Below are 25,666 nucleotides of genomic sequence, written 5' to 3' on the forward strand. Positions count from 1 at the left end.
GGAAACCCCTGGCTACGGAACTGTATGACCCATGCATAAAATCTCGCTGAAAGGAAATAAAACGTTGGCATAATTCAAATTTATCTTAAACTTCATACCTTTCATGCACATGTATATCGTTTCATTCAAAAACGTCTTCTTTCTGCTTTTGATGTTCCTCCCTCCCACTTCTCAATCTCCAGCGTTAATCACTGTGCCTCTACTGCGGTACTTCTCGGTCCGACAGCTTACTATGCTTGGTGGTATCTTCGCATCAGGAGGACTGATTGCTGCCTCGTTTACCACGTCAGCGCCACAGATAACTGCTGCTTTGATTCTGACTGGTAAGCTCCTTGTCCCGAGGCACTGCAATATCAGTATACCATCGATATGCTATGGTAATACCATTTTCCTGACATATTTGTCCAGTATTTACAACATTGTTTTGCCTACCTGAGTGTAATGTTTATTTTATTATCAATGGTATGCTGTCCTAATTTTGCAGTGTCTCGGGATGTTAGCCCAAAAACGTCACCAATCACATTCATGGTATTCTCTTTGTTCTTTTCTTTTAATGTTTTGTGATATGCTACGTGATTTAATCTCTGTTTGTTACGAAATAGCCTCACCTTTAAGTTTCACATTTGAGTAAAAAAAAGAAAAAATATGTACATCGTACTATACATTTTCCGCTTCTTCACCCCCCCCCCCCCCCCTGTCTCCAGGTTTCGGATGGACCTTCATATTCCTGCCAACTAGCTCGTGCCCTGCTGAATATTTTCCTGATCTGTTTGAGATTGTGACTGGAGTCTCATTTTCAGGTGCTAGTGTTGGAGTGATGGTGATGCCTTGGATCTTTGATACGGCAAATGCCTTTTATGGATGGAGAGGCGGTCTTCTGATGTTGGGTGCCTTGAATTCCCATTATATTTTAATCGGTTCAGTTCTAAAACCTACCATAGGGAGACGTACGAGAAATATTGCCCACGCAACCAATGATGATGGCAAATCTCAAATACACAATAGCCTTGATGTTCAAGCAGATCAAATTGGTGTGGACATTAAACGCGGATGCGATCAATCTCAAGCAGGGACGTGCAGCGTTTTAGAAGGAGTAGCCATGTCATTACCGTCTGATACCGATCACAGTAAAAATGAGGCCGAAAAAGCTTGTAATTATCATGGCGATGTCGCCAAATTTCCACTTGACGCAAAGGTCAGTAAGGGACTAAAATGTGACAGTCATTTGATTGCAGATTATGGCGGTAATCATGGATTTGTTAACGTGAACTATGAAGCAGATCCGCCTCATGAAGAACACACAAGGAAAATGTCACATCAAGGTCATTGTCCAGAATCGAAACGGGACAGTGTGATAAAGGAAAAATACGTAAAGTCCTCAACATACCTTTCCAATTGCGATGAATATGAGGTTAAATCAATCCCTGGAGATCATGAAAATGTACAGTCACCAACAACAAACCCCAACCATGTCAACAGAAGGAGAGTATCCACAGCAGACGCTGAAGTGGTCGAAATCCAGATAAACGATACTAAGTCCAGCGACAAGGTCGGACGCGAAGTCGCCGACAACACTTGCTCTTTCAGGACAATATCTTCAATTGCACGGTTTTTCAAAGGACATCCCAAAATAATCGTTATCTGTATCCAGGTGTACCTTTTTGCCTTTACCTACGCTGCTTGGGTCCTCTTTACCATCCCCAACGCTCTAGCGAAAGGCCTCTCTGACACGAGGGCTGCCCAGCTCTCAATCGCAGGTGGAGTCGCGAACTTCATCGGTCGATTCTCTTGTGGCTTTATCACCTCTAAAGAATGGGTGAGTACTGAAGCTTGGTACATGATGGCGAATGTCATTTCATCGATGGCATTTTTCGTGAATTATGTTGCCGATTCCTTCTGGTTCCTGACAGTACTCTCCGTTGTGTTTGGCTTTTCCATCGGTTTCAAATCACCTGCACACTTCACTCTCGTCATGAAAGCAGTTGGGAAGGAACACTTCAAGGCGGGAGTAGGAATTATATTTCTAATTGGTGGCTCTGTCTTCCCTTTCGTTGGATTAATATCAGGTTTGTTCACTCTCTCTGTACTTCTTTTTCATAAATTTCAATGAAGAAATCATTTTCAATTAAATCTCTGTAGCGGAGAATAACCATCTGATATATCCAGGGCTCCCCGTAATTTAAACCTTCGAATAATAAGCTGGCAAGAAAAAAAGAAATGCCATAATGTCTAAGGGCCTTTTTCGCACGTGAATCTTGAATCATCATTGTAACGATGATTGCAGTTCGTCTTTGGAATCATCCGACTTTCACACTGAAAATTCGTACCGTGATTTAAGTGAAACTTAACTGGAATTTACCTCCAGAGTAGAATTGGTGATTGTGATTACCGTTCGCGATTCTAGTTTGGTTTCACACGTGCTAAAAGAAAAATCGTCATTAGTCTTATTTTTCACTGGAATCATCATTCAAATTACGATTTTGTTCACCGTGTGAAATGGCGGTCAGTGATACTTAACTCACATTTTACTTGAATTGCTTTATAGCATTCTCTGTATATCTCTGTTTGCATGTCATGTTATTTCCAGTAGGCCTAATTACGTATTCCTGTCAATGGTTTCATACCTCTCTATTCTCTATCAACAAAGGTGCCATCTATGATCGGACTCAATCCTATGACATCACATTCTGTATCATGGGGGCTCTGGATATCTTTGCCGCAATTCTTATTTGCATTCCTATTGTCTGGAACAGGTTCTGCAGAAGCACTAGGGTCTGACTCTTTGGATCGATATTCAATTCATTTCTTTATTCCATTTCTATTCAAAACATAATACAAGGTAATATAAAGTAAAATAAATCAAATACAATTTTAAAGACGAGCAGTACAATAAACAGTATAACAATGAGCATAAGTGGAAATGAGGGGGTCCACTAAAAAGCAAGCTTGTAAAGTGTGGATCCCCTTGGAAATGAAGGAAATATAATCGAAGTATTCATATATGCGTGTATATACAGGAAAGAAAAAGAGAAGGAACTTGTCTCCAAAAATCCCACAAAAAGGTCTAAATCATATTGATGTAAACATAATTACTGAACAAGTGCAATGCTATTCACACAAAGAGGTCTTTGCTGTGAAGGATATGTTGCGCAATAGACAGAATAAAAAGCAGAAAGAGAAAGGGAATGACAAGACAGGGCCTCTTTCCTGATATCCGTTTCATTTAAAGGTCAATAGGGGAGAAAATCAGCAAAGCATAATGCTGAAAAATCATCAAAATCAGAGGTAAAATAAGAAAGTTATGACATTTTGAAGTTTGGTCTATTTTGTACAAAATAGTTATATGCTAAATTTAGTCAGGTGAAAATGAGAGAATCGATGACATCCCTCAATCACTATCTATTTTGTTTTTTGTTATTGTTTGAATTATACAATGTTTCATTTTATACAGATGTGACAATGGGGACCAACTTGACTGAACCATAACATGATTAATAATGGTAATCTACGTATTCAGGGAGGAATAAAACTTTGCTTCACAGGACAATGAGGTTAAAATTAGAATATTTCATGTTATAGAATACAAAATAAATAGTGAGTGATGTCATCAGTCCTCTCATTTGCATACCGACCGGGATGTGTATATAACTATTTTGTGAAATTGAGCAAAACTTTGAAATGTCATAACTTTCTTATTTTACATTCAATTTTGATGAAATTTTCAATTGATGGATATTTCTCTTTTTATTCAGATCAACTTTCGTTAGGGGTGGACTTGTACTTTAAGGACTTGTCTTGTACAGATGTATAATACATTTATATAGCGCTTCATACTTTGTGTTTCATTGTAATTATTATTACCCTGGTCATAGACCAGCGCCGGGTGGGATTCGAACCCTCGACCCTTTGTTTAGAAGTCCAGTAACTAACCTCTATAGGCCTACACTACGACTGCGAAACCCCCATAAGAGTCCATAACACATACATGCCTAACGCTCGATAAGTGAAAGGATGGATTGAAAAGGGGATTCGTGCGCCAATGGTGTGTGTGTGTGTGTGGGTGTGTCTGTGTGTGTGTGTGCGTGCGGGGTTGGGTTGGGGTAAGGATGGATCTGTCCTACATTGTAATGGATGATCGTGGTAATCCTGGTGATATATCACATGTCTTGAAAGCCCTACCGACACTTTGCTCGGATTCGAATCCACTACTCAATATCAATTCATAAACTATATTTGTCAGGTGACCGCTTTAGCAGGTGTTGCAGGGATCGTAACGAAGACGGCAAACGGCTTCATCGGGTAAGCCCCCGAGGTGGAAAAACACGTCTTTCGCTGATCATATGTGACGTGTTAAAAACCCATAAGCCAGGCGCCATGTTTACGCCATCCAATGTGGCGTAGGCGGGCGCACAAAGTTAAACTTGGCCAGGGTGATTGAAAGCAACAACAACGACAGAAAATAAGGTTTGAGAATAAATAATGCAAGGTGTTTTGGAGCAGTGGTGTAGCTTCTTGCTGTATTTTTTTTTTATATTGCCTCAAATTACAGTTTACAAGGAATGTAATATTTTACATGTTATCTCATCTGATTCTTATTATTTCTCTTAAAATATCTCTCAACTCGATTGGATTCTTCTTTAAATTGATACATTTTAAGTATCCATTTTAAGTATCTTCACGGAAAATATACGCACAGTTTTAAAACCTTTTTATTTCTCAGTTAAAGATACCGCCCATCGAACAATCTGCGCTTTGCAAAGTCACTATATCCCCTTAGCTTGAAAATGAATTTATATCATTTGTACAAGTGCATTGATTGCATTGTTAACTTAAAATTATGATCATCCTCACAGACATGTTGCATCAAACTCATTTTTATTTCTTGCTGAAGGTTTTTTTGCGCTTTCCTTTCTCTTTAGTAAACGGATTTCAAATTAGAATGCTAAACGTAAGAAGAGAAAGAGAGATTAACCCTTGTCACTTAATCCTATTTTACTGTATAATTCAGCAACAAAGATGCAGTTGAAATTAGACCAAAAAATCTACCGATCAAACCTTCAAAAGGTTAAACATTTGTCATTCGAAGTTGCAAATGCAACCTCACTCACTCTCTGCGCTTATGACCATGTACACGATGTCGACAATCTGAAATGAGATTGCGTACACCAGCGCGATAGTTAACTATATTGACCGTGTCACCTGATAGATCAGTGTTTATATAATGGAGTTGTCTCACTCCCAAAGGCCCCGGAGTGGATATTTCAAATGTCTATTGACTTTAACATATTTTTAATCAAAACATAATTTATCATCCTGTATGTATAGGTTTACAGGTTGGCTGCCTAACCGATCGAGTAAGTCGATTCTCGGTCAGAATTATAATAATATAGATAGCGATTGCCCTCTCTCTTATTAAAGGGGAATGAAACCCTGTAAACAAATTAAATTATCTGTAAACAGACAAATAAAAGAATGAGCAAAGTTTGAGAAGAATTAAAAACATAACAAGAAAGTTATGAGCATTTATATGTCGACATCCTACAATTGGCAATGCGACCAACATGTGTATGTCAATTACTTTCTATATATTTTACTTGAATTGCGATTTTTATCAAGTGTAAACATAGTTCAGGGATTTTTTTTCATGGGAGGATATGTTATACGGGTTCCATTAAATACATCATGGTCAAAGAGTTTGTACTATCATGACTATGATAAGAATGATAAAAAATATATATTTTGGGGTATGTTTCCAGTGTACAAAGTTTTTATGTTACAACACAAAGGTTAGTCGCATTGCCGATGGGAAGATCTCCACAGCAGAAGTGATTTCGACATTCAAAAGCTCATACTTTCCTTATTGTATAATTGGTCTCATATTTCCATTCATCTTGTTATTTGTTTTTTCTGCTTCCATACAAATTACCCTGAACAAAGAGATTCATTCTCAATTAAGGTTTGCTTTAAGATTTGTAAAAGGTCAATAATGAGAATTATGTTCGGTGTCACTTATTGTTTTCGACCTAGAAACGCCTAGTGTCAATTTTTTTCTACTGTTATTCTTTGTGTAAATTTGAAAGTCTATCAATTAGTAAATATAACCCCTCTCGATTTTTTTTTAAGAAATGAATTTGAACACTAACAAATTGTTAAAATGAAGACCAAATTTTCTTTATGGTCACAACTACAACAGCCTGTTCTTGTATTTTGAAAGGGCATCCAATTAAAATTAATTTACATGTAAAATTGCACGATTTATCAATAAACATTTTTTTTTCAATATCAATCACATTACAACCAATGTAGGGTGTACACAAACATGACTAAAATTATTATATTCACCTTTTTTTCTGGGGGGGGGGATTTATGAAAACTGAAAATAAGGGGCCCACCTGCGTTCTGACAAAGGCTTTCCTCTCATTCCCCTTGTTCTCATTTCATTTTGGATTTAATTCGGTTCTTTAAAATCCACTACGTTTGATATACATGTTTTCACTCAAAGATGTATAAGGTACTTTTCAGATAGCAATTGGGGGAGATACAATACCTATTTACCAATCCCCCGTTATTCCATAGCTTCGTTCTTATTTAAAGGGAAATGAAACCTTTGGAACCAGTAGGCTTGTGTCGAAACAGAAAATTCAAAGAATAACAACTAACCAACAACCAACTATTTATCTATGATGTATTCTTTGAATATCTGTATTACATGCCCTCCTTTAGAAAGAACACATGATCTACTAATAGATGTGATAAAAGAGGCAATTTAAGTGAAATATATACTAAGGTAATAGGGAGAGTTGTTCACAAGTGACATCACACATCTTTGTCGCACTTGCCAATTTGAGGATCTCCATAGCATAAGTGATCACAGTATTTAAATGCTCATAACTTTCTCATTATTTGTCAGATTTTTCTCAAACTTTCGTTGATCTGTTTCGTTGATGTTTCTGTTTTCACGCAAACTATCTTGTTCCAAAGGTTTCATTCTCCTCTAAGCAGGGTTTGGTCGTGGGATGGCGGATTTATCCAGTCTTAAAATATCCAGAAGGATTCAACCTAAAGTATGATTTAATGCCTTGGTAAGATATTCATAGATTCATTGGGAGACATTTCATCTTTATGACCTGATTCCGGGAGAGTACGGAGCTAGAATTCATAATTTTCTTTTTCTTTCACTGATTCCACGATTTCACCACTACAGTAGCAGATAAAAAAAGTGGATCATCCTTACCATCAAAACGAGTATGAACATTAATTGGTGCATCAGGTACGGGATACGCCCAATATCCATTAGCAAGATCACTCTAATTCTCAATTTGAGTCCTCCTGGATATTTCGTCTATTTCAAATGTGAGGTTTATTTCCTATAGATTTTTGAATTTCCTCTTTCCTCCCATAAGTCATCTCCATTTGTATTCGTCTCGTTTAAATCCGTAAATAATACATAGACATGGTAAAAGACTGAAGAAGAAGCTATTTTTGGTTAAAATAGGTAAATCCGGCTGGACTAAAAATACTAGTTTTTCGAATTCCAGTATATAATTTTTCTGTTATTTTTTGCATAATCCATCCTTATCCATACAAATACATGCATGCCTTCATACAAAAAACATAGTGCATTAAACAGCAGAAGCTCATACACCTAAGCGATTTCCTTTCTCTAAGAATAGACGAATCTGTCTTAAGTGGAATATTCGAAATTTCCAAAATGTCATGTGGATTTTTTTTCAGTTTTTACTATTCCATTCCTGAGCATTGTTGTATATTACGCACGTATGGAAGTAATTTAGACGGTCTTGAATTTGATTAAAAAGGAAAAATATATAGGCCTACATTTGAATGAACCTTCAAAGTTGTTCGATTGTTAATTACATAATTATTATTAAATATGATAGGATCCACACTCTTTACAAGCATAGCTTCTCAGTGGATCCCCTTATTTTCATACGCATTTCACATTGTTTTGTGCAAGCTTTCGTTACTATAGAATTATGATATTGTACAATTATCATTCATTCAACTGTATTTGTTTGGTAAATCATATTTTGTTTGTATTTGTATTTGATTTACGTACGTTTGTGATCGAAGTGAAATAGATTTCTTGAATCTTGAATTTCGAAAACAATGATGATGATGGACACTTTTGATCCTTTGAAATGACATTCATGTGTATCACTCCTCGTTGGGCCTTCTCTCTTAGCCGCAACTCTACACACACACCAAGGATTGAAGTTGGCGGGACTAGAGGGTCCTTGTAGAGTGGCCAATTCTGACGCGAATTAATCTTGTCGTTGGATTGATAATTGGAAGCGAGTTATTTGATATCCTTTTAACATCCGTAATGGAAATGTTTAGCCGTGAGTAGCCCCTCTATCAAGTGGGATTTTAAGAGAGGCTAATTATGAGGAGAGGGCCCTCAGGGGTTGTTGAAAATGAAGTAATGTGAAGGACCGGCTGTCAAAGATAAAATGGTGAAGATGTGAAGACATCCTTGGCACTTTCTATGATCTCTTTATTTGAAAGTTATGCAGTTTTAAGAGGGTAGGTCATTAGTGTCTCCACGAACATGACGAACACAACATAATGAACCAGTCAACTCGAAATTAGATGGGGCACAGGGTGCCACATGAGGGGTGTTTGCAAAGGGCGTGCACCTGTCCCCTTTGCGACCGTCTACACTGTTAAAAATACCCTGATTTTACAGAAAAAAGAAAGACTATTTTGCAAAGAGCAATCACAGAATCATTCTGTAAATTCATAAAACAGGAATTTTTCTGCAATTTAACAGATCAGGTCCGTTTAAAAAGGGGAAAAGGGTGTTTTATTAAAGAAAATTTGTAAGGTTCCATACACCCAATACCAATTTCCTGTAAGATTACGCTATTTGGTAAGATTACAGGTGTTCTCGAGACTCTGCTGCAGGAACTTCTTTTATTTTAAGGACAAATTTTCTAACAGTGTAGGCCTATTTGTTCTTATTGTTAAAGGTCAAGTCCACCCAAGAATTTGTTTGGTATTAAGTTGTTTTTATTGACAACTTCAATTCATATACAAAATAACATACATATAACAAATATAAGTTTGATGTCTTTACAAATTGATAAAATACCTTGACAACTCATAAATTTAACACAATTTTCTTCCCTTAAGTGTTACAATAAAACAAAATGTCAGACATCTTCCAATACATGATTAAATAACATTGATGATGATGATATGCATTAATTATAAAACTACTACAATAAATTCAACATATTGATTTTCTTTCAGTGTCAAATATTACCATAAAAAAAGAGATTTTCCTAATACACAAAAATAAATCATTAATAAAACCTTAACGAATTGAAGCCATTAGCATATTTTTTTTTACCAATCGCCTCCAATCGTTGAATTGTTTCGATAGAGACAAATTAAGTAAGCATAACGCTGAAAATTTCATAAAAATTGGATGTAAAATAAGAAAGTTATTTCAGTTTCGCTTATTTTTCAAAAAAAAACACAGTCATATGCACAGCTCTGTGCTATGCAAATGAGAGAGTCGATGATGTCCCCCACTCACTATTTCTTTAATTTTGTTTGTTTGAATTATGCAATAGTTCATTTCCTACATACTTCACAACAGGAACCGACTTGCCTTAACGATAAATTGTTAAATAATGGTAATTCCAAATGTTCAGATAATATATTTCATACAGTAAACTACAAAATAAATAGTGAGTGGGAGACGTCAGTCTGCTAATTTGCATATCGACCAGGGTGTGCATAAGTCCTATTCTGTGAAATCAAGCGAAATTGTAAAATGTCATAACTTTCCTATTTTACGACCGATTTTGATGAAATTGCCAGTGTTGTGCTTGTTGGATTCCCCCCCTTGTTCAAATCACATATTTGTTGGGTGGACACCAAGTACACCAAGACTACTTTCTTATTAGATTACCTGTATCAGTGGAGTCTGCAAGTAAAAATCATTACACTGGAAAGACTCCGGTGTTGATTTAACACCAGCCCGGAATCTATATCTGTCCACACCAGAGAAGTATTTAAAAAACACCAGTTTGGAATCGAGCCAATGCTGTTTTAATACTAATTGGTGTTGTATAAACACATATCTGGTGTTAGACCAAAACCAAACTGGTGTTGTTTCACACTTCTCTGGTGTGGACAGATAAAGATTCCGGGTTGGTGTGAAATAAACACTGGAGTTTTTGCAGTGTACGACCATAGGAAGTAATGAGCAACATTTTCGACCACCTAGCTTATCAACCTTTGAACTGTTGTAACGTACATTATACCGAGATTACGTAGACTGCTTTCATATAAACTCCCTCCTTTCCTTGGAGCGGGGGGGGGGGGGGCGACCCGTTATTTCCGACTGGCCCTGGGGGCCACTTCCGGCTAAAGAGGACCAGTTCACGTCCAGTCCCTGACTCATACTCTAGGTCGTAGCAGATTACAGGGTCAAATTATTTTGGTTCAGTCAAGCATCCGGCTATTGTAAAAGCTTATACAAAATATTAATAGATATCTGAGTAACACTGCGGGAACAAATGAATAATTAATTTGAGCGATAGTTATTATCGATATTGAAAATTTGTTGGTTTTATAAAAGTATGTTGACTTTACCTCTTTACCATATTGAATAAGCTAACAACAATCTCTCTCCAAGAAGTAATAAATCGATGTACGAATAAATAAAATGAAATAAAATTAAGACATTTATATGAATAAAAAAAATCAATTCATCAGTCAAGATAGAACAATTAGATCATGAAATGACAGACCGAATATTTGCACAATTAAAACCATCTGTATTTGTTTATTTATGTATCTTTTTATTTTTGTGTTTGGTTTAAAAATAAATACTTTCCGGCAGTTAAAAATCACCATTCAACATGAAAATTTACAAACAATAGTAGACATATGCTCACAGCAGGTCAAACCGGAGTAGAGCATAACATATATATACTTGACCCTCTTTACATTTTCCAAAAGTAAGAAGGTAGAATTTATTGACAAAGCGATATTTCCTTTTTTTTCTTATTACCAAATACCATGACCTACGTCCTTGTGGGTGTATATGCATATTATTTAAATCTTTCAATTTGCATATTATTACGAAATCATCTCGCAAGGGTTTTCGTACCTCCATTAATGTTTCACTATTAATAAATAATGGCTGTATCGTAAGCATGAATATACATTTTACAATGGAAATGCAAATTTATCTCACACATGTCATTTATAAAAAAGACATAATATCAATGGACCTAATATAGATCCCTGAGGAACGCCTCGTTGAATATTCAAACGTAAACTGGAAACAAAAAATATTAATTGTCTCCGGTCTGTTAAATATGATTCCAACCAGTCGTATCATATCTATTTAATAACATAAAACTTCAGCTTTTTCATTTATAAAAAGACAAAACGTCAATGGACTTAATATAGATCCCTGAGGAACGCCTTGTTGAATATTCAAACGTAAACTAGAAAAAATATATAAATTGTAACAAATTGTCTCCGGTCTGTTAAATATGATTCAATCCAGTCGTATCAAATTCATTTAATACCATAAAACTTCAGCTTTGCAATAATATATTGTGTGGAATAGCACTAACACTTTTGCGAAGATATTCTCGAGAAACCTTAAACTGCATTCTCTATTTTTTTTGGGAGGGGGGGGGGTATTTAATGTTCTGATCCGTCTTCCGTTCCCGTGGGAGTTTATTTGCACATTGTCACTTATTAGCATCTAGGAAATGAACATCATGTTATCATTAATGTTCATGGAATTCAGAAATAAGAATAAACCAGACAAACAAAAGTACACAGATGTTCGATCACCTGCTAGAGTTGTCTGTTCTTCGAAAAGAATCACCACCAATACAACTTCACGCATCGGCTTAGAAAAGAATATTGTTGATCGTCATAATCACGGCAACCTGATAAGAATACGGACTTTATTCCCTTTTCCTCCTCAAGTTATTTTCATTCATTAAACCTCTGACATTCTACTTGATGAAGATACATTCATCACTCCCAAAGGATTACTCCTGCATCTTTAGCCCAATCAACATGATCAACCACACCACTTATGCCCCGCCACATACATATGTCTCACTTCGGTTTTAAGGCCAGCGGACACTATGCGATCTGATGCAATGCAGTTTTATTCAATCGCCTTTTGCATTAAATGTGTAAGTTCCAAGAAATAAATTTATTCATTTCAAGTTAGGCATTATGTTAGGGATAATAAAGTCACAATTTTGCTTTGAGGTAAGCCCTGTTGTCAAAAGAAATCCATATCGGCTTCAAGTCGCAGCAGATGATGACGACATAACGTGAACATGACCAAGATGTAAGCACATATACATCAAGGGGTTATGTAACTGGACTTGATATCTATGTTTCACATGTAAGTCGCAAATCGGAGGCTCTGGAACAAGGCCTATAATATTATTTTTTAAATTGAGGTCTCTCATATTCCGCCATAGATAGAAAAGCTTAAGAATCTTCTGCCTCCTTTCGAACTCGCCGGTATCCACCAGAATCCGCCGGAATACAGTCGAATTTGCATATACTATTCATACATGTAGCACGAAGAACGTCCATCGTGATCATTACAAAAGCTGGACATGGGTCATACATTTCTCGAAATGTGATTGCCCCTTCCCGAGACGTGCAACTTTAGCGTCGCCCTGAAAAAAAACCCCGCAAAGCACATCATGATAACAATTTTTTTTTCACCTCGCTTCCTTATGCGATCATGGCAATACGTTAAATCCGTCTGAAGATGCCTGGGTTGTATTAGTGTGCCTTAGCAATAAATTGATACCCAAAGTGCGTGAAGTGATCAACGCAGCGAAGCGTCACGCGTCAATGATTGCATCATATCGGGGTCAATGGCATTGTAGAGGGGTAATAGTAGATATGGAGTAATTACGTCTGGGTGATGATGACGACCGAACGGGGAATATACATGGTCGTCTTTCTCACTTAATTCATACTCGGCCCCAATCCATGTCAATGGCACGTTGACACTAACCAGTGATGACACTGAGGGGACAACGCCAGCCTGACCTTTTTGTTGGGGGAGAGCGCGTAGGGCGGGGGCGGTCAAAAATTTTACAACGATATTGAAAACTATAAAACATGGGAATACGATACATACATTCCATGATTCCATGGAAAGTTTGTCTATCCTTCTGAAATTATAGGGCCAGGTGGGTGTTTCATAAAGCTGTTCGAAAATAAGGCGACTTTAAGAACGACTGGTGATCCTTTCTTGTGGTAAATGGTATATTCATTAATTGGCGATGGTAAAGCGCGTAAGAAAGGTTCACCAGTCGTTCTTAAAGTCGCCTTATTTTACGATCAGCTTTATGATACACCAACCAGATATTTCCATTTAAATACCAGTCCTGTATTCCAGAGCAGCACATTACTTGACACAATTACTGATGACGTTTCTTTTCTTAATGCACATTTTCACTGTAGTATCCTTGCAAAACATAATTATCATTCAAACCGTTACTGAAAGCATTTTTCCGTAGATGTTAACTGGATAAACTTTCAAGTAGAATCTTCCGATTCATGGAGGTGCACCCCCTTGGTGGTTTCGCCTAGCTCTGAAAGTTTCCATCTTTTCTACAAATTTTCTTCGTTTATTAAATAAAAAGGCATCCCTCACAATTAATGTAACGTTTTCAAGATAATGGATGGATCATTGACTACTGGCACATTACACTTGGCTCTCTTGTGCAACAATATTAACATGATTAAGGTTTGACACAGGGTAAGGGCAAAAGATCGAAAAAGGTATAAGATGTATAAAACTAATTTAATAAAATCTAAAGAGGACAGGTTGGCAGTGCATACGTGACTCTGACAACCTTTCTCTTTTCAACCCTATTTCATCCTGCACATATTGCCAACAGGCACAACGTTGCTCTAGTTTGGTCAACATTTAAACTATCACACAACAGTCAATAGGTATAGAACACTAATAGTGATTAAAAAAGCCACCCAGATATATGATCAGTCAGGAGTGTACTCGTGTATCCCCACCCTCTCCTAACCCGTCACACCGTTTCATTTCCCTACTGAACTAAAAGGCACCATTTCAAATTATCCTTCAGCATTAATCACTTGGCGATACTCTACACTCCGATTCACACATCGTATATACCCTAGTGAGAGATGAGAGAAAGCACTGTCACCAATGACCGACAAGGGTGACGTCGAAGGAAAGTCTAATCTGACATCAATGACCACGGAAGCAAGATAAAATTGAGCTTGACTGATTAAAGTTAAATTCGAGTTCTGGTCTCGACATCCAATTTCGAGAGAAAATGGTCGAAAGCCTTCCAAAAGTGCTTATCATACGGCAGAATGCTTATTTAGAAAAAAACAAAGCTTATTAAAATAATTCTGGTTTGCACGAAATTTATACCGCGTGTTTTTCATTGTGTACCCAACACAGGAAACAAGATGTATCTAGGACCACACTATACACGGGTGAGCATTTTAATAATTTTTATAGTCTTCATTTGCTCATTACTCAGTAACTATAAATTTTCCTGCCCAAAAATCGTTTGGCAGTATACTTTATTTATATTTTTGAAAAAAATATACTTTTGTTTATTTTTTGTTCTAATCTTTAGAGTTGATGTCTGTTATGCAAACGTGTTTTTTTCTTTCTTTAAATTGTTTTCCCAGTTTTCATCCTAGCCGTATCGCCTATGAAAGGGGGAGGGTGGGACTGGTCCAGCGGTATCATCAGACGTGTCAGAAATACATCCAAAGACGAGACGGGTTCACCTTGGGACAGGACAAACAATTTAACCTACAGATCCATGATCAAACCTTAAACGCAATCGTGATTCTGCAGAATCGTGATTTGAATCATGATTCTAATCATGATTCTAGGGTAAAAAAGTGTCGAATAAACGCACCCCTTGATGGTTCATAAGCTGCAAGTTCAAAATGCGAATCACATGTTCCTGGGAATGACCTTTTGTTCCTGGGGGTGCTGAAATAATTTGACAAGCAAAAAAAAAGGGTTTTCACTTCAAAATGAAAATCGTTTTTGTCCCAAGAAATTTGACAAGCAAAAAAAGGGGTTTCAACACAAAATGGTGGTCATTTTCGATATATTTCTCCAATGTGACACACCTACCAGAATTCCATGGAGTGCTGCTTATGGAAAAATAATACACGCAGCACCCCTTGGGAAAATCTTCTGCACCCCTGCTTCCCCGGGCCATGGCGAATCATGATTACATGAATTCTCACCTCAGCCGATATTTAGGTTTGTAATTTCATACAAACTAGATATGAGTATCAATATCAACAATAATAATCAGTCGTTATCATGCAAACGATTGCAGCCTATCACTATATGGCCTGCGGAAGCGGGGATGCTGGTAATTAGATTGGGATGCTATAATGCAGAAATTTGACGAAAATCAACTTCATTGAGAGTGCCCCCCCCCCCCTCTTTTTTTGGGGGCTTTTCATTTTTCTTGGCAAATATCACCTTCATTTCGGAGTGAAACTTTTCTCTATATTTTGTGCTTGTCAATATTTGTTAGGAGAACAGCACCTCCTCTTTATTCCCACCCCCACGCTCCTACGTATCACGGCTGCGAAACGACATTCAACCTTTTACATCACATTATTTTGCAACCTGATAAATACATTAGGTTTACATTAACCTATATTGGTGTTGCTCACTTGTACACAGGGAGGTGTCACATCGCTTTGTAAACTCACTCTATTGTCGTATTTGGTATAAAATAGATGTATATCAAAACGCACACTGGTTTTAGAGTACTCCATTATCATTATTATTATCATTATTATAGTTGTTATTATTATTATTATCATCATCACGGACAGAAATAGAGCAAAAGGAGCTTGGACATGTAAAGAAAAGCGATGATATTATCAAAGAGATAAAAAAAATCTGAATAATATTTCTGATATTACGCCCTATCAGCTTATATGCCTAATCTAAATCATGAGTGATAACAGCAAACGATTTTTTTAAGAATAGAGTATGGCTGGATGAAATTCAAAATCAATCTCCGGAAGGTTTCAGTCCAATTAATCAGTGAACGAGGTTACGTCTTTTTTTATTATTATTTCATTCATGCTGCCTTTCATTCAACGTCATCATGGTGGTAATTCAAGTCACGCTACATTCACACCAAACGATACCGACTCAAGACCGATCAAAAATATTACGTTACATTGAACATTTGTCTTTTAAACAAGTGCACAACTAGTTACCATTGATGCATATAGCACAGGGGCGGATCCAGGATTTTTCGAAGGGGTGGGGCACACTTTCCCGAGGGAACAAAATTGACAAGTAAAAAAAATATATATACATGTACATAAAGAACTTTTGTTGTACGGTATTGTTACATCACAAATTTTAATTGTGCCTCTCAGGGGGGGGGGCATGGGCCGGCTGTGCCCTCCCTCCCCTGGATCCGCCAGTAGTATAGCATTTCCATTTATTTGAAAGCAGGATAAAAGAGCATTGTTGATTAAATACCTTGCTCATGCACGGCCGGGAATCGAACACCGGACTTTCCATGTATAGCCAGGCGCCTTAGACCACTCGGCCACGGGACCGCCACTGTATGTTGCAGGACATGTTGAAGGACGTACATCATCGGTCCGTTCGAGGTCGGTTTTATCAGTGTGACTGTACCTTCAGAAGAAGCTCCTTATGAAACCAATCACCTTACTAATTCGTCAATCCTGGTACCCGTAACTCAAATGTTAGCGATTGATCGTACGCTTGATGTTTACGATTGATTGTACATTGTAGTCGATGCAATCAATCGTATAAAATCTGGTTAAAGATGATTGCTAAGCTGTGTGATACGGGGCCATGGAGTAATATCCTCGTCATGCTCGTCAGGAAACACCCGTGTTCAATATTCACTCCACATGTTAGCCCTCGATCTCGTTTATTACCAATGAGCCATAATATCAATCATTATCCGCAAGATAACTCATTCATCAAAAGTCATTAATTTAACCCTATTTTCACCACAATCACGTCCCGTAAACTCTGTGTGACTTCGGGCCTTGTCACACGTGAATCATGAATCATCATTGTAATGACGATTGCTATTGTAATCGTGACTGTGATTAGCGTTCGTGATTCTAATCATTTTCTAGTTTGGTTTCACACGAGCTGAATATAATAATAGTCAGTTCTTGTATAGCGCTTATTGAATAACGTCTCTATGCGCTTCCAAAGTACTTGGATATTATTACCCTGGCTGTAGCTCAAGCAGCTTTTACGCGCTGGGCATTTCAAGGAATAATTTCCTGCCAGGTACCCATTCACCTCACCTGGGTTGAGTGCAGCACAATGTACATTATTTTCTTGCTGAAGGAAACTACGCCATGGCTGGGATTTGAACCCACGACCCAGTGTTCCAAAGTCCGGAGACTAATCCACTGGGCCACAACACTCCACAAATATTCACCATTAGCCTTATTTTTCACAGGAATCATCATTAAAATTACGATTTTTTTTTTACCGTGTGAACTCACTCGCATCCAAATCAGATGGCCTTTATGCCACAGACAAACCAACGACCCCCCCCCCCAAAAAAAAAAATGGACGAATGGCATGGAATTATAATCGTATAAAAATGGCAAACTTCTTAGGAGGAGTATTTTATTTTAATGATCATATATTCACGAAATCTTTCGAAACGGTTTAAGTTGTCCAAATCAGGGAAAAGATAATGATAAAAATAAACGAATTACCCCCGATTGGTAACTATTCTCGTCTTACAATCAGAGGGACGCGGGTTCGAACCCAGCCACGGCGTGCTTTCCTTCAGCAAGAAATTTACCCACATTGTGCTGCACTCGACCCAGGTGAGGTGAATGGGTACCCGGTAGGATTTATTCCTGGAATGCTTTAGCGCCTTTTATGGCGGCTGCTTGATTTGCTCATTTCTCAGCAATTACGCATTTCCTTCCAAAGCTAGTTTTCACACATTTGTTTATTTAAACATATAAACACTTTGGTGGTAAAATCATTGGATCCTGTTCGAACTCATTTTGAGATCGTTACCACAACTTGTATTTAACTTTAACAAAAATTATCGTTCACAATGGAATTACTAATCACGACACAAGATAAACTTGTCCATATAGGTCCTTAAAATAAATGAACAAATTGGGAATAATTATCTCAAAATAATGAGGAGGGTTTTTTACCAATTACAATTTAAGAAACAATACGGGAAAAATATTTCTATTACCCTTGTCTCATCTGCTTTTAATTTTGTCATATACAATATGATTCATGCACCTTTTTTATCATTTGTTTTTCTCCATCCTGTTCCTCGTGTTCCACTTGTTGAACTGATACTACTTCGTTTATAGTTTTTTATACTCCGCTATTTATTCATCATCTTTCTTACTTAATGGTTATCGTACATATATGTTTATATATTTCTATATACTTTTTCCACATAGGTTAATATTATGGAGAGAGAAAATCAGAATGAAAATGGCACAAACAGACAAGAATACTAACTTTTGAAGAACAAAATGGATTACAAACCTTCAGCTAAGAATACTGTCCATGTAATTGAAAAAAAATGCAGATTGTTTACTTCTCTTTTTTCTTTTCCAATTACTTGTCCCCAATTCCTCTATGTATAGATTTACATAATACAAGCTTGGGCAAATGATACGACTTGAGAAAGATATGGATGTTGCCCCAACCCTACCTTTACCTCCTATAAAAAAGACAAAAATAATCTCGGAATAAATTCTGATCCTTATTAAAATGACTCATTCCAGGGTTCTCAATTTATTTCTTCACTGATTGCTTTTCACTTTTCAAACGAAAATTACTCTTTTTATTTTTGCAAGTCTCATATAATTTTGGTTTCATATGTGGGTTTTTTCTGTTTGGCAAGCATTGATTATTATCAGAAGCTTGTGGATCTTTAACTGTTTTTTTTTTCAAGTAAAAAGAGTAATATATTCAAGCTTTCGATATTTGTATTTTTGCTTGAACATCCATTTTGATTTTATAGCAATTTTAGCAATTGTGCTATTGATAGAATCGCCTGCTGGAGGGATTTTTTACAACCAAATTTACACCTTCTTTTATTTCTTATTAGTGAGCAATACCTTCTCTAAGGTACAAAACGAAAAAAAATATGTTATGTAATGTTATGTTAGAAATATTGCTCTTTCAGAGAACAAAAAAAATCGAAAAAGATGTGTTTTATATGCAGAATTGAACTTATGTGACGTCCTAAATGTTATATCTAAATTGGAGAAATAATAAAAGACTGCGTACGTGATGGGAAAATTTCCTGCATGTGTAAAAGCCAGGTCGTATCTTAGCGTATGGGCAAACCAAATAGTGGACTATATTCACAAATAGTCAATTTTGACATGTTCTCAATAGTTAGTAGATGAAATCGGAAAGTGGGAAAAAATGATTATGGAGAATGCCTTAATTCTAATGTGTCCTTCAGAATGGAAAATGAAACTATTGAAAATAATCATGAAAATGATAAAACATAATATTTGTCATAGTAATGTTTTAATACAGAATATGCTTATCCTATTTTGTTTGTTACCATAAAAGTGGAAGTACTAGGAGTTATTGTAGTACAAGAAGTATTTTTTTATTCGTAGTAGTAGTAGTAGCGGGAGTAAAAGTAGAAGTAGTAGTAGAAGCAGTAGTTGTAGTAGTAGTAGTAGCAGCAGCAGTAGTAGTACTACTACTACAAGTAGCAGTAGAAGTAGTAGTAGTAGTAGTAGTAGTAGTAGTAGTAGTATTAGTAGTAGTAGTAGTAGTAGTAAAAGTAGCAGTAGTGGTAGTATTAGTAGTAGTAGTAGTAGTAGTAGTAGTAGTAGTAGTAGTAGTAGAAGTAGTAGTAGTAGTAGTAGTGGTAGCAGTTGTAGCAGCAGTAGTAGTGGCACTAGAAATAGTGCATTTTTTTTACTTTCAAAATAGGAATGGGTAAGCTTCAGATTCAGAAGGATATGTACTTTGACAAAAGCAAACAGTTTCGCATCGTATGATCAGATGAAATCCCTACTATCATGGTTGTATGGAACGTAAGTATAGCCCTGAGACTACAACATTCGAAATGAAAGCAATTTTTTTTAACAAATTGAAGAAGAGCTGTAGTTTGTAATTTAAGAGATGCATAAATTGCTTCAGTCACACTGCCGAAACAAACGCCAGATCGACCGAAGCCTTTACGTTGATTCCAACGACACATCTTCTGTCGGTCTGGGGTGGTTTCTGTTGGTGTAACTGACCATTAAATGCCTCCCCACTGGCACTCGACGTCGAATCAATTTAAAATCCTTTTCCGTATTTTTATGGAATGGGATTAAATTTAATGAGGGTAATACATGGGAGAGGGTTCTTGGTTGCACAGGGATTTAATCAGGACAAACCAAAAAAGAAGAAGAAAAGAAATCTTGTCTGAATAATTTGGACAATTACCAGAGTCCCGTGACCCAGGGCTAGATTTGACCGGGATAAGATGCGTTTCTTGGGAAAATACCTTTAGCTTTGGGGCGTCATGATGGTTCGTGTATTTGACACTTCAAAATGATTATGGATTTTTTTTTAAAAGAAGAATAGGAAAGGAAATAACGGCGGAGAGAAGAGTATAGTAATTAATTCAAACCGTATCTATCTTTTTTTGTATCCCGGTTATGGAATCAGATAGCGCATACATGTAGATCAAACGATGATTTAAAAAAAAAGTCCCACATGAATCAAATATAGAAATAGAATGGAGCCGGTATAAAGTAACCCAAAGATACATTAAAAAAAGAGAACTGAGAGAGAGATAGAGAGAGAGGGTGAAAGAGAAGGAGAGGGAGGCAGGGATACTTGGATCAATATGTGTGGATAGCTTGGGAAAGACATCTGGAGATGGAAGAGTAAAGTAGGTATTGGAGACAGAATGTCAGTCAATCCATTTTTAACCTACAAAAGTAGGGATCTTTCCTATTTTGGCTTACACAATAATTCACTAGAATATCGGTGCTAATTTTGCATTATGTTTTCCGGGTTTTTTTTTTAAAGCCAGATGACACAGATCAGCCTACCTAAAAGGAAAATAACCCAAATCCACATGGATTAAAGACAGACGTAAAGTTAGAGTGGGGGGAGAGAAAGAGGGGAGGAATGAATTGTACATAATAATGATGAAAAGGATAATATAGAAACTTTTATATCGCGCTTAATACAATTTTACAAAGGGATGCATACTTTTGATCCAGATTTTATTTAACACGGCTACCCTGATCAGACGCATCGAGAATTCATGGAATTTCTTCCTAACGGCATGGACGGGTACCCATGTACTACACCTGGGTGGAGAGTGACAAAATGTAGATAAAAGCGTTAAAGTGACAGGTGCCATTATTATGCAGTCGTTTCCTCGGATAGGCTTTACATCGTTACATGATATTTGCAGTTGAGAATGATAGCCAAGTAACATCAGGTGACACATACAACTGCTCGATCAGCGTTACAAGCATTGTGACGTCATCTTTCCCCAATATCGTAGTGTACTGAACATACACAACACAGACTTGCGTCCTTCTTGCAATAATCGGCTCATGGGATCCCCTTCACCCCAAACACACATACATGCATACACACACTCTCACCCACACCCTTCATGGAGCTCTATCTACACTGTTAGAAAATTTTAAAAGAAGTTCCTGCAGCAGAGTCTCGAGAACACCTGTAATCTTACCAGATTGCGTAATCTTACAGGAAATTGGTATTTGGTGTGTGTAATCTTACAAATTTCCTTAAATAAAACACTCTTTTCCCCTTTTCCTAACAGACCTGTTCTGTTAAATTGCAGAAAAATTCCTGTTTCATGAATTTAAAGAATGATTCTGGTATTGCTTTCTGCAAAATCTTCTTTTATTTTCTGTAAAATCAGGGTTTTTTTAACAGTGTAAAAACTATTAACCAAACACAAACCTGAATTTGAAAGAAATCTTGATTCCTCACATTATACCCCCTCCATCCATCACAAGTCCACACTAATTAGATATACTACGTCTTCATGGTCTTTGGGCTTTGACATATTGATAAACATGGCTTTGCATTAAATCTGAAGAAAAACGATGAAAACGAAGAAGTGTTAGAGAGAGAAAGAAAATGATAAACATGATAGAAAGAGAGAGAGAGAGAGAGAAAAAGCAGACGACAAAGTATTTGGAGAATGAGAAAGACGATGAATGGCAACACACTTGTAAAGATGGAAAACAGTGGCGTACCTAGGATTTTCCACAGGAAAAAAAAAAAAAAAAGGTCTTCAGTCGTACCAGAAAAATGGGTATTCAAGCTCGTCGGGGGGGGGGAGCAAAATAGGTTTTCAAGCTCGTCAGGGGGGCAGACTGCCCCCTCTGCCCCCCCCCCCCCCCCGTAGGTATGCTAATGATGGAAAATAGAGAAACGAGTAATAAAACAGAAGAAAAAAGCACATTGAGAGAGAAACGTTTAGGTGTGCTATTGAAAGAAATAATATGACTCTACACATACCTCACTCCCACATCCACATCAGCTTACCCCTCCCATACACACACGCCCTCATACAAACACAGTTCAGTATCTTTACCCTTGGTGCAACATTTTGATAATAATAATGATATTAATCGTAATAATGATAATAAAACGCGCACATACCTTCCTAGGAGGCTCATGGCGCCCTTATACTTCTGAATATTTAAGATATTTAGAAATATTAAATCAAATATTCTAAACGTGCATTAAAACAGCCGTGAGTTTTTAATAATGTTCGAATTTTATACTAAATAGGAAATTTTAACCAATATCCACAAAATTACTGATAAATTGTACTAGTATCAAGAGTATATGATTATAAAAAAATATAATTACATTCTAAAAGGGGATTTATAAGAACATAAACACGGCAATTTTATAGGACAATAAAACAAGTTAACATAAGGTGAAACGGTACATATCGTAAACTAAAGGAAGTGATATTCAAAGAAAAAGATAATTTCTCATAGAAAATAATCATATAGAGGGGTGTTTTTTTTGCAGATACAAACAGGAAGGAGGATATTTTTTGGAAACCTGAGGGGGTAATGTGGCCGGCAGTTTCATGTACATGTTACAGACATTATTATTATTATTGTTGTTATTATTATTATTTCAATTATACACAGTAAAAACACTGTTTAAGATTTTATACAATGCTGTTTACTATATGAACCTTACAGCATTTGTTTAACCGTTAAAACAATCATGTTTAATTTGTTGAAAATTAGATATTGAAAACTAAACTTTGTTACTTAAGATTTAAATACTTGTTTAAACCGTTTAAACAATTACTGTAAGGTTCATATAGTAAAAAGCGTTGTATATTTTTTTACTGTGTAGATATTTTCAAATTATGAATAGCAAATTTTCAAATAAATATTCGACATCATCTGGTAACACTGATGCGGCACTATACAAGTTTTTTGTTTCTTATTCAACATTCTAAAATCAATACCATGAAATGTAAGGTCAATTTCCTAAACACGACGATTAATATTCTGAAACACATTCATTATTTCAGTTGCTTTTTTTTCACCGTTGATTTTATCTTACACTACGAAACTTCAATTTGCAAAGGTCATGAGAGTACGGCTTCAAAAACAAACGAAAATATACATGTAAACCAGGCTAAAAGAGAGCAAGGCAGATATCGAAAGTTTGATAGGTTTATTACAATTTTGGTGTTCACCAGCGCCTCTACGTTGTGCATCAAAGCTTCGATTTTGCAGCATAATGGTATAAAACAAAATAGCTAGAATATGTATCACACTAAACTGCTAAAAGTAGATTAAAAAAGCATACTCACCGAAGGTTTACGAGAAATATCCCCTGTTTATTCACTACAAAATGCTATATAAAAAAATTGCTTCGGTAAGATGCCCATTTATTTACTATAAAATGCAATATCAAGAAATTGCTTAGATTTTGCAGCATAATGGTACAAAACAAAATAGCTAGAATATGTATCACACTAAACTGCTAAAAGAAGATTTTAAAAAAAGCATACTCACCGAAGGTTTAACGAAAAATATCCCCTGTTTATTCACTATAAATTGAGATATCAAGAAATTGCTTCGGTTAGATGCCCATCTACATCAACTTGTTCAACCGGCTCGTGGAATCACTGAAAGTGAACTTCCGAAGCATCCATCAGGCGGGACACGCCTTCTTTTGGCGGGAAAACGTAGTTACGGCCGAGTTTAGGATACGCCACGAGATGGAGTACGAGAGAATTTTCCGCCCCCGGCGCTAGTGATGTACTTGTCAATGAATGGGTGTTAAGGAAAACGGAAACGGAAATGAATTATTGAGATGGAGAAAGTGAGAGCATAAATTGAATGTGAACCGTGACTCGTGGCAAGTCCTGTCGACGAGTGCGCATGAAACAAGTAACGATGTAAAACAGAGCGAGAGAAGTGATGAAGACAGAACGACTGGAAGATACAAAGGAGGAGAAGTAGATAAAGAGAGTAATCTTCATATTAATCAATACAGGTTTGCATATGAATAGAACATATATAAACGCATACACATAGATGGAAATTGAACTTCCATTGATATCATGATTTCCTTATTTCATGTATTTTGTTAATGTATACTTGTGTGTTTTGTTTTTACTCTGAGATACGTTGCATTTTCTATCTTCTATTTCAATTACTCACGCTTTTAATGTTTAAGGCTAAATTTTTAGGTAATGATACGAATTTGATGTATTTTATTTATATTAATATTACCTATTGACAGCTCACTATTTTTGTTGATTGTGTTTATAATTGATTTGTATTTATGTATTTCTGATTTGTATGTTGCTAATTGATGAAGAAATTAAATAAACTAATACATCAAAATTCACGTGTTTTAAAGCCTTGGAATTTCTTTGTAATCCTTTCTTCATGGATTAACAAAATAATCTTGTATGAGAGACAAGATAGATAAATAAAGACAAATAGTTAAAGAGAAAGAGACATATTATTGTTGGTTTGTGTGATTCGATAATACGGGAAGACGGATGAGACGTGGGTGACCAAGAATGTCAATCAACTAGACTAGACTGTTTCGGAAGATGTTCGTTTCCCCATAATAAAAACGCCCACACCCATCGCCCACACTCACACCCACACCCCAGGCAAGATGCCATAGCCAGGGGCGAATCAAGGGGGGGGGGGTGAAGGAGCCTTGCCTCCCCCAAAACCCATTTTATTTTGGCATAAAATTTATCTTGTACTGACGTTACATTGGACCAGTTCTTCTTTTCTTTTTTGGCATAAAATGTTTGTACAACACTGCTCGGAAAAACCTGGGTCAACCTTTTCACATACAAACATAATAATAGAATGTAATGTACACTCAGCCGAGAGGGTGGTAATTTTTTTAAACAAAATAGCTGAAATGTATCAACAGCTTAAAAACCTTTAGCGATGAAGACAAATTTATATTCATAATGAAACTTGATAATGAAAACATAATGAATAATTTTTGTAAGTTCATCAAAGCAATTATAAATAAGAGAGGTGAGTTTTAATATCAACTACATTTCTTGTAATT

Source organism: Lytechinus variegatus, chromosome 8 (assembly GCF_018143015.1).
Source record: "Lytechinus variegatus isolate NC3 chromosome 8, Lvar_3.0, whole genome shotgun sequence".
NCBI lineage: Eukaryota > Metazoa > Echinodermata > Echinoidea > Temnopleuroida > Toxopneustidae > Lytechinus > Lytechinus variegatus.